The 12,991-nt window shown below is 40.7% G+C and overlaps 1 non-coding gene across 1 annotated transcript; it reads right to left on the bottom strand.

Moving 5' to 3' along the window:
- Positions 1-1,382: 1,382 nt before the first annotated feature.
- On the bottom strand, positions 1,383-1,455 carry TRNAK-CUU (transfer RNA lysine (anticodon CUU)). The gene has a single exon. It is a non-coding gene; the product is annotated as a tRNA-Lys (tRNA).
- Positions 1,456-12,991: the final 11,536 nt, after the last annotated feature.

The following is a 12,991-nucleotide window of genomic DNA, read 5'->3' as shown; positions in this document are numbered from 1 at the left end:
TGCTAAATTCTTTCCTTCCCCTATTCAACTGGCTAAGGGCAAAAGAAGCCTACCCAGCCTCCAGTTCCTATCATTAAAGTTCATGGAATGGGAAGCATGGGAAAGCGTGGCCTTAACAAATTATAAGGATGCTAAAAGTCGGAGATTACACCCAGGTACCGAGAGAAAGCTCATAGTAGGCTCTGGAGGGAAAGCATGCAAAGTGGCACCCGTGCCCACCTAAGGTCAGAGACTTGTAATACTCTAAGATTGGACCCCACAGGAGGACAGATGCTCCAGGGGATCCTACAGACCTCAACCTCCCTGAAGGGGATGCTCTTGGCAGAGGTTCTGAGGTCTAGTAATAAGCCCTCCTTATAATTTTCTCTCACAGTTGCAATGCTGTTTGGACCCAACATTGTTTGGAATCTGGAGTTTACCGTTGAATGGGAAAGTGGAATGGTATTGCATGTATCCAGGCTTTTGTGCTGCTGTTCTAAGCAGGGAGCCTGGTTAATGTGTGACACTCTCCTTTGGTGCTGTTTGGAGCCCCAGCACTCTTTGGAGTCTGGGGAAATTCGGCCTTTAAAAATCAAATTGCCGTGGAGACTGCCTTACCTGAAATTTTGGTTCACAGCCTTCATTGGATTATCTATTGGTGCAAACAAAGTAAAACCGATGAGCTTGTATTACTGTCTCATGGCTAAGGTTCCAAGCTATTGGATCTTTGTTTGTGTGTGTATATACATGTCTTTGTATTGCCGTGAGAAATGGGAAAGTTCTTCTTCAAAGATTATAAAAAGTCATAATTTCTTCTTATAAGACTGTTAACCACTATTAGTGTGTACATATGTGTGTGTGTATATATATACACATATATATTTGATATATATACATATATATTTGATATATATACACATATATATATTTGATATATATACACATATATATATTTGATATATATATGTATTTATATATATTCCAAATCAGCTGTCCTAGCTTGCTCTGGCATACCTGGACAGAACTAGGCAAGCCCCAGCCCATAGTGCATGCCATTCCTTATTTGGAGGTTCTTCCTTAACTATCCCTAGACAACTTCCTTTTCTTTCTTTGTTCTGTTCCCCTTACCTAATTAAGAAAGTTTTAAGCTAATAGCCACAATCGGGTAAAGTGTAAAATGTGAGGTCCTATTCCAGCCAATGGAAACTGGACACAGCAGTAGGGTAAATGCATCAGATTATAAATAACTCTGTCTCCTTTGTTCAGTATACTCTTGTGGCTGGACAGCTACTGAGTAGCACCCTTTCTGCAGAAAGTAAAGCTCGCCTTGCTGAGAGATCATTTGTTCCTGCATTAATTCTTTTTTTTTTGTGACACCGAAATCTTAATTCACAACAATTTGGCACCAAACGTGGGGCTCAAACCCATGACCCTGAGATTAAGAGTCTCATGCTCTACCGACTGAGCTAGCTGGGCTTTTGCAACACCAAAAACTTCATTCCCAACATTGCTATCTCATGGCTAAGTTTCCAAGCTATTGGATCTTTGTTTGTGTGTGGGTATATACATGTCTTTTGTATTGCTATCTCATGGCTAAGGTTCCAAGCTATTGGATCTTCATTTGTGTGTGTATACATGTCTATATGTGTTTATTTGTATGTACACTTATTGTTCCATGTTGTGTCTACCAAATTGGCTTATAAGTAAAAGAGTGCTTATAAATTAAGTAAATAAGCCTAAGCAATTTTCAAGTTCACATGACTTAAGTACAACTTTACTAAGCAAGCTAGCTTTAAAATTATTGGAATAAAAGTAAAAATGCATTCAGAACTGTCAGCATACTTTTTGTCTGAATTTTATGTTTGTCTTTGCTAGATATTTTGAGATGTCCGTGTTTGGCATGGAAGGTTATAAAACTATAAACCCAGCCAAAACAAAATAATCTTGGTTTGTGTGCTTTCTTTTGACAAATGTGAGTAATTTATAAAACGAAAATATCTTGGGACCCCCAAAATTACTAGGCTGAAGGGAAGATTTAGGGTGGGAGCTGCTTGAGCCTGCCTCCCATTCTATTCAAAGTCTCACTAAGATAAATGCATATCTAACTGCCTCCTTTGGAAAGGCTAATCAGAAACTCAAAAGAATGCAACCATTTATCTCACACCTACCTGTGACCTGGAAGCCCCAAGTCCCCTCTCCCTCTTTGAGTTGTCCTGCCTTTCCAGACAGAACCAATGTTCATTTTACATATGTTAATTAATGTCTCATGCCTCCCTTGTTAAAAGTGAAAGAATTGAGTACTGAATGGGATAAATGTTTTAGGTAAACTTTTTGCATAAATTAAAATCTTAAAGTTATTTTTCATGCTCATTTAATATCTGGGTCATTTCCAATTACGAAAGGGTTGTGATATGGGGAAATATGTTTCTAAAATTGTGGAATTATTCTTATCTATAAATGCCCATATCTAATAGTTCAGGATTTCTTGCTTTTTAGGGTTTCACTAAAATTTTAGCATAAGAATCCTAGTTAACACGTAATTCTGTGTACAAAATGTGCCCAAAAGGGTTATTAGTGAGAAAAAGAATAATTTTGTCTAATTCAGAAGTTATCCAAAAGTTAGTTCAAATTACAGATTTGAAAAGGTTATTTATGAAACAATGTAGTAAGGAACCATTAAGTAGTAGGGGAGAAAAATGTGGAAAAAGTTTAGATAATAAAATATTCTTTAAAACCTGATAAAGAATTGGAGACATTTGGCTAATTAACATTTTTGTAGTTAAAGCTCTTAGTCTTGATTAAAATAAAATAAGAAGTATTGTAGAAAATGCATCAGCAGTTTGGCAATTCTTTTTTTTTTTAATGTAGTTAAGCATGAAGCCAGATTTAGTGTGGAGCCAAATTTCACATACACACTTGCATTGCTTCACACTATGTTTACTGTTTGTGTAGATAGTGCCGGCACTGGAGTACTTATTGGTCACATGCCTAAAGTGAATTTCTTAATTGCACAGGATGTATGATGTGGGTTTTTTTTTTTTTTTTTTTTGGTGGGGGAGCTCTGTATAACACTGTAGCTTCCACAGTAAATTAAGTAGAAAAGATTTAGGGTTGTTTTCCTGTTTATTAATTTTTGCTTCTAGTTTTCATTTATTTGCTGTTTATTCTCCACTGGATTTTGTTTATGTATGCATATATAAAACCATGATGTTTTTTAGCCTGGCGTGGTGGCTCATGCCTGTAATCCCAGCACTTTGGGAGGCCAAGGTGGATGGATCACGAGGTCAGGAGTTCAAAACCAGCCTGGCCAAGATGATGAAACCCTGTCTCTACTAAAAATACAAAAATTAGCTGGGCATGGTGGCAGGAGCCTGTAATCCCAGCTACTTGGGAGGCTGAGGCAGAGAACAGCTTGAAGCCAGGAGGCAGAGGTTGCAGTGAGCCAAGATCGTGCCACTGCACTCCAGCCAGGGTGACAAAGCAAGACTCCATCTCAAGAAAACAAACAAAACAAAACAAACCATGATTTTTTTAGTTTTTAGTGGAAGGCTCTTATTTCGTTCTGTGAATAGTTGTTTTTGTTTCCTATGCATTTCTAGCAAGTCATCCTTTGTTTCATCTATCTGGAATTCCTAAGCGACCTTTGTCAGGTACGCAGGAATTAATGGAGCACACTAGCCTTTTAACCTTAAACTAACTTTTTAGATTTTAGGGTTCTTGATACTTTAAGTGTGTTGAGTATACTCTCGTAAATAGAATTTAAGACATATTTCTCTCTCTTTGCCTAATTTTTCCAAAATTTATAAACTATTTGTGAATATTCTTAATTCATGGCAATATGTTTTTTTGCATCCAGTCAAGCAGGGTCTCCAGGGCTACTCAGGGAGAGAGAGCCCAGAAACCTGGCATGCCAGCAAAAGGGTAAGAATTTCTTACCAGTCAGTCTCTGGTCTCTTTCTCTCTGTGCAAACTGGTTAAATGAAAGGTAAAAGCCACTGTTTATTTCCTCTACAAGGTTTTAAATTAATTGGTTTAATAATAATAAGAGCTTACATCAAATATTTTGTCAGAAAAGTAAAAAGTGCAATGCCTTTTATTTAATTCATGTGACTTGAGTAATTCTTGGGAAATAAAGATGATTTTAATGATTATTAGTAGAATACAAATGTCTTCAAATGTAAATATGTGGTCCAAATTATGTTCAAATATTAGGTTTGCTAAATGCTTTAAGGTCATAAGCTGCTTCTTTGGCTTTTGAAAATTGTTTAACTCACCTCCTTTACTACTAGGTAAGGCCTGGGGACATGTGGAGTTGGCCACACCCCTAGCTATGCTGGAAATAATCAGACCTTATTAGCACCTAGCACATAATTAACATAACTTACTAGATTTTACATTAAAATTAAAATTGCTAAGAGCCAGCATTATAACATGCAATTAAGACTGCTAGAAACAGTTTTACATGCAAGGTGTGTAAGGACAGTAAAATGTGTGGGGTTTTTTTGTCAAAGGTTATAAAAGGTTTTTCCTTCTTTAAAATTTCTGAGTCATCATTTTGGCCAAATAAATAATTTAGTTTCAAAATTGTCTTTCTAATGCCTGGCTTTTTAGATGGATCAGAGGCCCCTGAAAACATCCAGAAAAGAGGTAAACAGGGTTATTTAACATGTTTAAGTACATGGGGTTGCCAGAATGATGTCCAATCTTCTTTAGGTTACATTTTTGTAAATAATACTAATATATGTTCCAAAATTGTATGAGATTTCTAAAATTCTAACATCTAAGTGTATTCTATCAATCAATTATAATTATGGTTATTACGTTAAGTTATAGTAAGCCACAGAAATAACCAAATTTCCTTTTATAAAGCTACTAACCCAAGTAGAAAAAAAAAGTAATTAAATACCAAGAAAATACTTTGTCAGATTTTCATGTTAAACCAGCTGATACTGAAATTGTTTAGATATACAATTTGAATAAACTTCACGGTCTAAGTCGAATTACCTATGATAATCCATCAGTTATCAGTGCTGTGATTTAGAAAAACAACTGGCACTCAAGAGGATATTAGTCTAATGTTAATTAAGCATGGCCTTCTGGAGAACCAGGATGATCACCTTGTCCTCCCTGAGTCCTTAAAGATTTTATTATTAAAAGTTTTGCGTTCCATGACTCATCATGGAAAAGATAAAATAATCCAAATTAAATACATTGGTGTGGTAACTTACAAATTACAAAAATAGTTTATAACCAATGTTTAGTCCCATATTCCTGGGAAAACAGTTAAAGCATTGGTACACTTGGTAACCTGATGGGCCATTTAAACATCTTATAAAGGAATTTCATTCAATTGTTATTATCAATGCATATTTTCTGGTTGATAAAAGCTTTCCCATGCAAGAGGGCTGATGTTATAACAGCAGATCATTATGCTACAGTGTGTTTTCACTGGGTAAAGAAAGCTTTTTATGGTTTGAATCTTTTGGGAAGATCAGAGAAAGAACTGTTGTTGCCATCCACACTACAACAGAACTTCGGGACCTTGAACTTTGGGTTCATAATCTCACAACTGAGAAGGGTATCTCCATATTCTTGGAACTGTGTACCCATTGGAACCCTTGAGATTTCTCCCCAGAGGAGGATGGCATCCTTGATGTAAATAGCTTTTCCCAAGTTCACAGATTAAGACTTCTACTATCATGAAACTCTCATCTATGAGTATTTCCCTTGCTTATGCCTCTCTGAACAATAGAAGTAGAAAAGAGGTCTGTTGTGTGACCTTATGGGGTGTACTTTTATTTGTGAAGGAGTTTGCAGCCAGGCTTATACAAGAATAAACTTATACTTTGATAGATAAAAGATGAAGGCCCAAAGTAGGTGAGAAACTTTAGTGGTACATATGTTGCCTCATAATCAGTCAGAAACAAAACACTGGTTCATTCCTCTTAACCCACATCATGGGTTAAAGAGAACATTGCCAGGAGGCCTTCATTCTTCTAGAAGGGCATCATTTGTCAGGTCCTTTTCCCATGGTTTAAAGTAAAAGAAGCAATGATTAAAAATGTATCCCTCATGATAGGCTCTATAGCAAATTCTACTGTAAAGGACACAAACTAAATTCTCTTGTGAAAGTTACAATAGAATTGGCTGAACAGAGATGTATCTGTGCAGCTGCTGGCACTCATGGCCTATGGAGAAAACATCTGGTATTACAGAAATTCAGCTGTAGTGGATTAACAACGAAACTGCTTCTTTAAGTCAACCTTTGATCTATTTGGTTTTAGGAGGTTTGGTTTATGGGAACCTTGGGTAAGAAGCATACTCTGAATTCTTGGTATTATCCTCCCAATAGTAATAATAATAGTCTCCCTGGTGTGCTGTATTCTCTCAAAGGTTTTAAATGCTTGCATGCAGCCATCTCTAGAATGTCATATGGTCTCTCTTCAACTGGAATGACAAAAGCTGAAAGAAATGTGCAACCATGAAGACACCATAACCCATGAATGACGGGCTGAGACTGGAAACCAAAAATGATAGTAACTGAGAGTGGTGCTAAGGCCCTAAGTTTTGGTCACACTCTTACCTAAGTGAGAACCTGACCAAAAAGGGGGAATATTTTAAACAAAATTCTGGGAAGCTATTGTTTTGGACTAAGCTCATGCACTAAGCCCCAACAGACCAAACCAAACAAAAATGGAGTCACTTGTGCTAATATTTTAAGGAAACACAGATTCTAGAACAGACCAGGTTTTGTTTTTTCTCTTGCAAATCTCTATAGCAAACATTCTTGACAACAGAGGTATCCACCCCCTGAAGTTCCCATTAAATCTTTTAGCCAAATTCATTTCTTCTCTCCTAGAGACCACCAAGCTTTAGATGATCATGCAACAAAGGTTCCAGCCAGTTCCAGGTGAAGACACCACCCCTGACCATCAAGAAGCTACCCTGCCTCCACTAGACAGAGCAGGGAGAGAGTTCCGTCATCCTTAACAGGTAGGGACTATGCCGCAAGCCAGCATGAAGCAGTTACAGAAAAAAGACGATTGGTCCCTCTGCCTTCCATGAAGATTTATGGGGATCACATCTCTTACAGAGGAAATGAGGCAGGAAAATAGGGTCTGGAGGCAGGGAATATAAGGCAGATTCACGCTTCAGCTATGACAGGAAATATCCTCTCCATAGGGCAGATGCAGAGTAAATGACTGTGTAACTTTACTTCACCCTCTTCATTTACATAGGGCGTACACCAGCTAACCAATGGAATCCTCTAGAGGGTATTTAAACTCCCAAAAATTCTGTAACAGGGCCCCGGTCCCACACTGTGGAGTGTACTTTCATTTTCAATAAAATTTCTTCATTCTTTCTTCTCTTTGTTTGTGTGTTTTGTCCAATTCTTTGTTCAAGATGCCAAGAACCTGGACAGCCTCCATCGGTAACAATAGTGCTGAGGTTGACAAACCCTGATTTCTGTTGCTTAATTTTTTTTTTTTTTGAGACAGGGTCTCACTCTGTTGCCCAGGCTGGAGTGTAGTGGCATAATCATGGCTCACTGCAGCCTCAGTCTCCTGGGCTCAGGTGATGCTCTCGCTTCAGCCTCCCAAGTAGCTGGGACTACAGACACATGCCACCACACCCAGCTAATTTTTGTATCTTTTGTAGAAACTGGGTCTCTCCATGTTGCCCAGGCTGGTCTCGAACTCCTGGCTCAAGCAATTTGCCTACGTTGGCCTCCCAAAGTACTGAGATTATAGGCCTGAGCCACCACACCCACCCCATGTTGCTTGATCAAGCTTGCACTTTGGAAATAAAACCAACTTGGTTGTAATGTAATATTCTTTTTATGTATGTATTACTACATCTAATTTTCTTTTTTTTTTTTTTTGTTTTGAGACAAAGTCTTGCTCTTGTCACCCAGGCTGGAGTGCAATGGCATACTATATCTAATTTTCTAATATTTTGTTTAGGATTTGTATCTATGTTCATGAAAGAAATTATCCTATATTTTTCCTCTCATGTAATGTCCTTGTCAGGTTTTGGTATTAATGTTGATTTGGTCCCATAAAATGAATTGGAAAGTGTTCCTTCTTTTTCAGTTCTCTGAAAGTGTTTGTGTAAGATAGATGTGTTCTCTGACTTCCTTTGTGATCAGACCTGCCTCTGCTCACATCTTCAACCCCATAAGCCATTGATGGGCTTCATCTGAGCCTGAGACATTTACTGAACCCAGTTATAGCACTAAGCAAAATTACCGTTCCTTAAAGGCCAGAACTCACCTGACCTTACTGGACCCCTGCAAACCTGGGGACAGGTAGAAAGTCTCGCTTTGCCCTCAAGTCTAAGTTTTATGATCTACCTCAGACTTTTATCATTTTGGCAGTTATTAGGCACTGACCCAAATGCTAATAAAGTAGGCTACCAATTCCCATTCAGCCATTGTTCCTGGTCTATAGCTGCCTTGGGCAGGAAACCTATGACAAGAATAGGGCAGGATCAAGACACTCTTGGGACCCCTGCCATAACACTATCATAGCAGCTCTGAAATCTTACCTTTTACCACTGTTATCTACTGTGTCTTCTATTGTTAACTAAACTTTTAACTCCTTTGCAGGAGTGGAAAACCTTTTCCATACCTTGACTGTCAAGACAGCTGGGTGGGTACAGGAGGGGAGAACATAGGTTTTTGCATTGGACAGACCTGGTTTAAATTTTAGTTGTGCCACTATTAGTAGGGTTACCTGAAACAAGATATTTAGCTTTTCTAGTGGAGCCTCTGTTTACCCATCTGTGAAGTGGAACTAATAATGTCCACTTCAGTGGTGTGTTTAAGAAAAAAGGGATTTGGCTGGGTGCAGTGGCTCAAGCCTGTAATCCCTGCACTTTGGGAGGCCAGGGTGGGTCGATCACCTGAGGTCAGGAGTTTGAGACAAACCTGGTCAACATGGTGAAACCCCATCTCTACTAAAATTACTAAAATTACAAAAATTAGCCAGGTGTGGTGGCGGGCAGCTTGTAATCCCAGCTACTCGGGAGGCTGAGGCATGAGAATTGCTTGAACCTGGGAGGTGGAGGTTGCAGTGAGCCAAGATCCTGCCACTGTACTCCAGCCTGGGGAAGAAGAGCGAAACTCGGTCTCAAAAAAAAGAAAAAAGGGATTCATTAAGGGGTTTAGATGGTGCACAGCCTCAGAGGGCTGAAGACACAGACACTAGGCTGAGCTTCTAGAAACAGCTGTCAACACCAGCACAGAGCTGGCCCACCCAGGGAACTGCTGCTTCTATCCTAATCAGCAAGACTGCCCTTGACAACGAGGAAGCAGTGCTGGACCCATGCCCACAAAATGTCCTCATCCTTCCGGTTTCTTCACTAGACTCAAAATCCTATTCATGTGCAACTGATTGGAGAAACCAAAATTGCATTTGTGATGCTAGCTGCAAGCAAGTCTGGAAAACATGGTTTTTTGCTTTCCAGCCTTTGCATGCTGGGAAGGAGTTGGAAATGGGGATGAGCAAGCCTATTCACTGTACCCACTACAGTTGGCTATCCTATTTTCATACTTGTTTCCTTCCATGGCTGTTTCGGGCATCTGTGTTCTCTGGCCCAGCTAATGAATCATTATTCTTGGTCAGTTATGACAACCCTCTTCCTCTTGCAGCTAGGTGTAGTCAGGTGACTCAGTTCTGACCAATGAGAGTAAGGAGAAGTCTGCTGTGGGGCTGTGGGTAGAGGCTTCTGTGAAGGCTTTTGCTTTTCAATAAAAGGGACAGCTGTAGATTGATGCCAGTTCTTTCCCTTTCGTTCTGCCTCGAATGTCTGGAGCTGTAGCAGCCATCGTGTCAGCGTGAGGATGAAAGGCCAAAGAAAAGGCTGGCAAGAACAGAAGTATGGAAGATCATAAGCTCTTGTTGGCAACGTTGAGCTGCCGAGCTAACTGGAATGAATGCCTCCCTCTAGACTTCTTGAGAAAAATACATTCATATTGATTTAAACAACTGCTAGTTGAGTTATCTGTTGTAGCTGAAAGTATTCCTGACTGATAGATTCTTCTTCCTCTTAGCAAGGATGCGACTGGACTGCTGATGAAGTGGTCAATCTACAAGATTAGATAATTCACAAATAGACTTTTAAGTCTTCCATATCCCCTCTTGAAGCTGAAATTTCCATAAGAACAGACAACGCTGCCTTTCTCTGGGGCAGAGGGGAGCTTTCTAGGAGTCTAAGAAGAGGGGCTGGTGGTGTGAGCAGGAGATACCTGTGACCCTCCATCTTCAGAGCCCAATCGGGGGTCAGTGGAGAATGGGGGATCTCTGAGAGCACGGCTGAGAATTAGAGGAAACGTTCGAACAGTCAGCGGCATGGTGACCAGCCCTGAGGTCATGACGGCCATGCCTGACCAGAGAGAAGGTGCTGCTGGGCAAGGGGATGAGAGACAGAAAAAGTAGAGAACAGAGTTGGTCCCTGGGACCAGGAGAACAGTGTTGGGGAGATGACACCCAAATGAGGCGACTCAGGGAGAAACGAGTTTTCCAAGTGATGGCCTCAAGCACTGCTGTGTTCGGTGCCCATCTTCTGGTCTGCAAAGTGTGGGAGACAGAGGATTGAGGTTGGCTGTAAGAACCAGGGATCAAGTGGACAATGTGTAATTTAAAAATGTTTACCCTCTCTGCTTGCTGTGAGCTTCCACCCATTTCTGGCTGATCCACACAGCCAGTGAGCGCTGGGTTCCCACTCTGCATGAAGGGCCGCACCAGGTACTGGTGATGGTGCAGGGAGAACATTCCCGTCTCTGAGGAACCCAGGCTAGTCATGGAGAAATAGGAAGGTAAACTGACACTTTTGGGGGGTGCTCAAAAAAGGGGTGCTCATCTGATTTGGGAACACCTCCTCAGGAAAGGGATGGCTTGGCAGCAGTGGGAAGGATGAGTGGGCAAGGGACATGGCAGTGGAGGGAAGACCTTTTGTACAGGCTCGGGGGCAGGAGAACCTGAGGTTCCCACTTGATCACAGCTGGAGTGTGGGGTTCAGGGGAAGAGATTGAGAATCTGGAAAGGCACTGCAGCCTGGTTAAGTGGGAAAGAGGCTGTGGAGTCAGACCTCTGACTCATCTCTGTGGCCTTGGGCATGTCACTTAACCCCTCGGAGCCTGTTTCCTCTTCTATGATATAGGCACAATGGTTCTTTCCTCTTGGAAAAAGTTTAATTGGGATAACAAATAACCAGGAATAGTTAATTAGGAAAATGATTATAAAATAACTATCATATTTTCTGGCACATGATAGGGATTCAAGAACAATTTAATCAATTCCAAAGAGGCATCTTCCCCCTAAATTTGAATATTTCTGATACTGAGGTTCATTGTTAAGGCCTAATTGGCAGCATCCTTTCTTTCTTGGTGGCACACGAACTAATGGTGTCATGCAATTGATGCCATCTTACTTTCAATAAAATATGGCAGTTCTTTGGAGTGTCTACAATAAAGATCAGAAAACTTTTCTGTAGAAGTTCAGATAGTAAATATTTTAGGCTTTGTGGGCCGTATGGTCTCTGTTGTAATGACTCAAATTTGCTCTCGTAGTGTTAAGGAAGCCATAGACAATACGGAAATCTTAAATGAGTGTGGCTGTGTTCAATAAAGCTATTTTTGGACACTGGCTTTTGAATTTCACATTTTTTTTTTTTTTTTGAGATGAAGACTCACACTGTCGCCTGGGCTGATGTGCTCTGGGCAATCTCGGCTCGCTGCAGCCTCCATCTCCTGGGTTCAAGTGATTCTTCTGCCTCAGCCTCCCGAGTGGCTGGGACTACAGGCGCATGCCACCACACCCGGCTAATTTTTGTATTTTTATTAGAGACGAAGTATCACTATGTTGGCCAGGTTGGTCTCGAACTCCTGACCTCGTGATCCGCCCACCTCGGCCTCCCAAAGTGCTGGGATTACAGGTGTGAGCCACCGTGCCCAGCCGAATTTCACATAATTTTTATATGTCATAAAATATTATTATTTTGATTTTTTTTGTCGATGATTCAAAAATATAAAAACTATTTTTAGTTCACAGGCTATACAAAAACAGCCTGGATTTGGCCCACTTTGCCTGGACCATAATAATGTCTATTGGGAGATAGCCAAGAATTGCTTTTCATCAATGTGTGTGCTTTATGCTTCTATGACTACCTGGACAGTTTCCAGAACACTTTCAAGCCTTACTAGGAATGATTTGTAATGGCGTTTGGGGGTATCAGAGGCAATTTGAATCTAGAAACTCAGCTTGGGTAGACTGGAATCAGGGACGTTTCCTGGAGGAGCTGATTCATGAACTGAGTTTTGCAGGATGAATTCCATGTGTGCGGTGCAGCGGAGAAACACAAGCAAAAATGTGGAGCAACTCTGTCCACATGTGGAGTCAGGCATGGCTAGAGAATAGGTGCTAAGGACAAGGGGCCGATGCAGAGTGATGGGCTCAGAGCATGCTGGGCTTTGGAAGCCAGGCAAACACGTTGATTCCAAGGCAGGAGCTCTTCACTTGAGGACCATAGATTGGGCTTTAGACAGTCTACACGTCTCTTGTAATTTATGCAAAATCTGTGGAATGCTCATTTTTCTAGGAATAAAGTCTATGCCTTTTATCAAATTCTCAAAGGGGCAATGTAATCGCCACTAAGAAAATAAGATGACGGCACTAAAATGAGTGAGGAGTCCTTTGCGATAGACATCATCAATCTGGATGGCCGGCTGCCTTGGTCAGTTTCCCGCATCTCTAGAAAGGCCCTGATATGCAGGGATGGGCCCCCATTGTCATTTCTTTGCTACATGACTCCGCTGCCTGGACATAGTTTATTGGTCCAGGGGTGGGCAGCTCATTCAAGTGATTGTCCCCAGAATTTTTAAAACCTAGAACAAAAGGTCGTAGCTGGTATTGGAGGTGACAGCTAGATGAAGATAAGGAATATGCAGCTTGGGGGTGATAAGTGGCTAACGTTGCCCATCCCATAGCAGAAACTGGTATGAATTAGGAGA

The sequence above is a fragment of the Pan troglodytes genome, chromosome 1 (assembly GCF_028858775.2).
Source record: "Pan troglodytes isolate AG18354 chromosome 1, NHGRI_mPanTro3-v2.0_pri, whole genome shotgun sequence".
Taxonomy (NCBI): domain Eukaryota; kingdom Metazoa; phylum Chordata; class Mammalia; order Primates; family Hominidae; genus Pan; species Pan troglodytes.
The sequence above is the reverse complement of the archived record's forward strand: the minus strand, read 5'-3'. Positions and strand labels throughout refer to the sequence as shown.